Source organism: Schistocerca americana, unplaced genomic scaffold (assembly GCF_021461395.2).
Source record: "Schistocerca americana isolate TAMUIC-IGC-003095 unplaced genomic scaffold, iqSchAmer2.1 HiC_scaffold_47, whole genome shotgun sequence".
In the NCBI taxonomy this organism is placed as follows: domain Eukaryota; kingdom Metazoa; phylum Arthropoda; class Insecta; order Orthoptera; family Acrididae; genus Schistocerca; species Schistocerca americana.
Window position 1 is genome coordinate 2,277,501 of NW_025726203.1, and position 5,000 is coordinate 2,282,500.

The following is a 5,000-nucleotide window of genomic DNA, read 5'->3' on the forward strand; positions in this document are numbered from 1 at the left end:
AACGTACGGCAAGTATATTACTCGGAAGAGTCAATGACAGTCCAAGCCCCCCTGCGTGGGAAGAGTCTTCCTAGGCCATGACCCACCGGAAGGGCGCAGCGTCCCCCACCCCAGACATGTGACGTCACACTATCGGTATTGACGACTAGACTGATTCCTTATAATCATTTGCCATACACCGGTGGAAGCTGCCGAGACGAGTAACTACATAGCGGGCTCGCCGTGTCACTAATGTACAGAGATACAATAGTTTCGACTGGAACCGGATTAAACGTATACACGGCGCTGATTAGTAATAGATAGAGCCATCAGAATACAGATAATGTATACAACTGTCCGTATACATGCTGAAAGACTCTGCTCACAATCACACGTCAGCCAGACACTCTTATCACGCACTACTCACTGCCTGTAACAGGCACACAGACAATATGTAAGCACCAGCATGGAACAACACCCAGTGCATCCTCTCTGCCACATTAGACAATCCACACTATCATAACCAGACCGGGAGGTCCACTCGGAAAACAGAATATCCCACCCTTCCGACAACCACCATTGCTCAGCTAAGCCACCAACACCCACACATGTCCTACACAGGGGTGCACCCAACATCACAATACTGCCTCCTGTCACACCACAAAAACAATGGCAGGAATGAAAGACACAGGTCTGCCACAAGCATGGAATCAGAGCGCCGCCTGTCATGAGCCAAAGGTGCACCCTGACGTGCCAAATCAGATGATGCCGCAGTCATTTACTTACGATAATCACAATCAACAAACCGGCCCCCCCCCCCCCAAAACACCTTTCCTTACAACAATGTGTACCTTAACCTAACCCGTATTGTGCCTTAACCTAACCCGTATTGTGCCTTAACCTAACCCGTATTGTGCCTTAACCTAACCCGTATTGTGCCTTAACCTAACCCGTATTGTGCCTTAACCTAACCCGTATTGTGCCTTAACCTAACCCGTATTGTGCCTTAACCTAACCCGTATTGTGCCTTAACCTAACCCGTATTGTGCCTTAACCTAACCCGTATTGTGCCTTAACCTAACCCGTATTGTGCCTTAACCTAACCCGTATTGTGCCTTAACCTAACCCGTATTGTGCCTTAACCTAACCCGTATTGTGCCTTAACCTAACCCGTATTGTGCCTTAACCTAACCCGTATTGTGCCTTAACCTAACCCGTATTGTGCCTTAACCTAACCCGTATTGTGCCTTAACCTAACCCGTGTTGTGCCTTAACCTAACCCGTGTTGTGCCTTAACCTAACCCGTGTTGTGCCTTAACCTAACCCGTATTGTGCCTTAACCTAACCCGTGTTGTACCTTAACCTAACCCGTGTTGTACCTTAACCTAACCCGTGTTGTACCTTAACCTAACCCGTGTTGTACCTTAACCTAACCCGTGTTGTACCTTAACCTAACCCGTGTTGTACCTTAACCTAACCCGTGTTGTGCCTTAACCTAACCTATGTTGCGCCTTAACCTAACCTATGTTGCGCCTTAACCTAACCTATGTTGCGCCTTAACCTAACCTATGTTGCGCCTTAACCTAACCCATATTGTACCTTAACCTAACCCATATTGTACCTTAACCTAACCCATATTGTACCTTAACCTAACCCATGTTGCGCCTTAACCTAACCCATGTTGCGCCTTAACCTAACCTATGTTGCGCCTTAACCTAACCCATGTTGCGCCTTAACCTAACCCATGTTGCGCCTTAACCTAACCCATGTTGCGCCTTAACCTAACCCATGTTGCGCCTTAACCTAACCCATGTTGCGCCTTAACCTAACCCATGTTGCGCCTTAACCTAACCCATGTTGCGCCTTAACCTAACCCATGTTGCGCCTTAACCTAACCCATGTTGCGCCTTAACCTAACCCATGTTGCGCCTTAACCTAACCCATGTTGCGCCTTAACCTAACCCATGTTGCGCCTTAACCTAACCCATGTTGCGCCTTAACCTAACCCATGTTGCGCCTTAACCTAACCCATGTTGCGCCTCAACCTAACCTATGTTGCGCCTCAACCTAACCTATGTTGCGCCTCAACCCAACACACGTTGGGCCTCAACCCAACACACGTTGGGCCTTAACCCAACACACGTTGGGCCTTAACCCAACACACGTTGGGCCTTAACCCAACACACGTTGGGCCTTAACCCAACACACGTTGGGCCTTAACCCAACACACGTTGGGCCTTAACCCAACACACGTTGGGCCTTAACCCAACACACGTTGGGCCTTAACCCAACACACGTTGGGCCTTAACCCAACACACGTTGGGCCTTAACCCAACACACGTTGGGCCTTAACCCAACACACGTTGGGCCTTAACCCAACACACGTTGGGCCTTAACCCAACACACGTTGGGCCTTAACCCAACACACGTTGGGCCTTAACCCAACACACGTTGGGCCTTAACCCAACACACGTTGGGCCTTAACCCAACACACGTTGGGCCTTAACCCAACACACGTTGGGCCTTAACCTGCTCTGTAATTGTCATACGACGCGTTAAATTAGTGTAGTGTTGCCTAACTGCAACCCCCGCAATATAGTTTGCTACTCGCACTGCCCGGTCCCCAGAGTATCGCTTCATGTGAAACACCTTGCAGCTATACACTGTAATGCGGATGGCAGTAGGACGTACATGCTCAATGCCCTTCGCAGTTGTTCATTGGCATTCGCATGGCGAAGCACAGCCTACGTTGTGGTACGGCTTGTGTCAACTGTCCGCTGATGTTGTACGTCCAAATCACACACTGTACTGCACATTGGTCCTCATGTACTGAATGATACATCGTGGTACATGTGTGACCGTACCACGACTGCGCCAACAACGGCGAACCATACGGTCCAAATATTGTGCACTCAGCTACGTGTCGTCTCCCTATAAGAGCTGGATTGCAGTATGGTATGCCGTGGATGGCGATCAGCATGAGCCGTCTGTTGATGTAGTGGCGCGTGTTGTCAGACGTAGTCGTCTCCTCTCACACACCGTGATAGCATGGTGCACTGCGTTCCACATCTGCGACATGCGACAGAGGCCGGTTGACAGTCGTTCGCGCAATGGACATCGCATACGTACGGGGGCCACCTTCCACGTGTTCGCGAAGCGTGCACATGTTGTTGCGTGTATGTGGGCAGACATAGTGTGTCGTGACACCTGACACAGGCATGCAACAATCGTTGAATTTGCAAATGGCGATGGACGTCTACGTTTGCTGGTGACGTTACGCAAATGAACAACTGGTAAACCGTTGTGGTGCGGTTGTTCTCGCTAGAGGTGAATCAGTGATGGCGACGATCGGTTGAGCTACCAACCGGTTGTTTCAGCGATACCCACCATGCCCACGAACGTGAATGGCATGTGGGTGTGAAGCGATACGCGGCGGTGGCTGGGTGGGACCGTCCCCGGCCGGTGAGGGGGGGCCTCCCGGCGTGCTGGCCGCGCGGTGCGTGGGCGCACGCGCTACAGCCGGCTGGTGGGGGCGGCCAGTGGCAGGCGCGCCGGCCGACGGAGGCGGCAGGCGGCGCAGCTGCGCGCCGGCGCACCCTGCACGCGGCGCCGTGCGGCCAAAGTAGGTCCTCGCGGGCCCGGTGCGAAGCGCGGTGGACATCTGCAGTGTGCTGGTCCGATTGAGGACTGTGTGCGCTGAGGATGCGCCGCCGCCCGGCGCTCGGCGCCGCGACGCCGTCTGCTGCTCGGTCGCCTCTGCGGTTCTCGCAGGTGGATTGTATCGCAGCTGTGCGGACGTGTTGGCGCGTGCGCTGTGCTGGGAGAGTTCGCTTCGGCACCCAAGTGGGGCTTTTGTCCTTCTGTGGCGCTGGCGTTGGAGCTGCCGGCCACCGTAGGTGGCGCGTGTTGTCTCCCGCCGGCAATGCCACGACAGCACGCTCCCGGGCCTCTGTCGGCAGCGGCAGGCTCAGTTGGGAGCACGGGTGGTCGCACCTAAAGCGTCTACTCGCCAAACTCCGGGCGATTGCGCCACTCTCGAACCCGACCAAGTACTTAGGACGGCGCTGCGCGCCGCCGGGACCTGAGAGGGTTTCGAGGTGTATTGTGCAGGGGAGCTCAGCCTCCTCCTGTTTGCAGAATAATTGAGCGGACGCTTGCGTGTTCGCGCGGGCCCCCGGGACACACTCCCGGGCGGCCGGCTGCTCAGCTCTAGTTGACGCAGCTCCCTGGTTGATCCTGCCAGTAGTCATATGCTTGTCTCAAAGATTAAGCCATGCATGTCTCAGTACAAGCCGCATTAAGGTGAAACCGCGAATGGCTCATTAAATCAGTTATGGTTCCTTAGATCGTACCCACGTTACTTGGATAACTGTGGTAATTCTAGAGCTAATACATGCAAACAGAGTCCCGACCAGAGATGGAAGGGACGCTTTTATTAGATCAAAACCAATCGGTCGGCTCGTCCGGTCCGTTTGCCTTGGTGACTCTGAATAACTTTGGGCTGATCGCACGGTCCTCGTACCGGCGACGCATCTTTCAAATGTCTGCCTTATCAACTGTCGATGGTAGGTTCTGCGCCTACCATGGTTGTAACGGGTAACGGGGAATCAGGGTTCGATTCCGGAGAGGGAGCCTGAGAAACGGCTACCACATCCAAGGAAGGCAGCAGGCGCGCAAATTACCCACTCCCGGCACGGGGAGGTAGTGACGAAAAATAACGATACGGGACTCATCCGAGGCCCCGTAATCGGAATGAGTACACTTTAAATCCTTTAACGAGTATCTATTGGAGGGCAAGTCTGGTGCCAGCAGCCGCGGTAATTCCAGCTCCAATAGCGTATATTAAAGTTGTTGCGGTTAAAAAGCTCGTAGTTGGATTTGTGTCCCACGCTGTTGGTTCACCGCCCGTCGGTGTTTAACTGGCATGTATCGTGGGACGTCCTGCCGGTGGGGCGAGCTGAAGGCGTGCGACGCGCCTCGTGCGTGCTCGTGCGTCCCGAGGCGGACCCCGTTGCAATCCT

At 53.6% G+C, this 5,000-nt stretch overlaps 1 non-coding gene across 1 annotated transcript in view; it reads left to right on the plus strand.

The window, feature by feature from the left end:
- The first annotated feature begins 4,202 nt into the window (after positions 1–4,202).
- The window catches only part of LOC124584142, a 1,910-nt gene continuing 1,112 nt past the window's right edge, over positions 4,203–5,000 (plus strand). Inside the window, exon 1 of the ribosomal RNA XR_006974550.1 lies at positions 4,203–5,000. This exon is cut by the window's right edge and continues 1,112 nt beyond it. This is a non-coding gene — a ribosomal RNA (small subunit ribosomal RNA).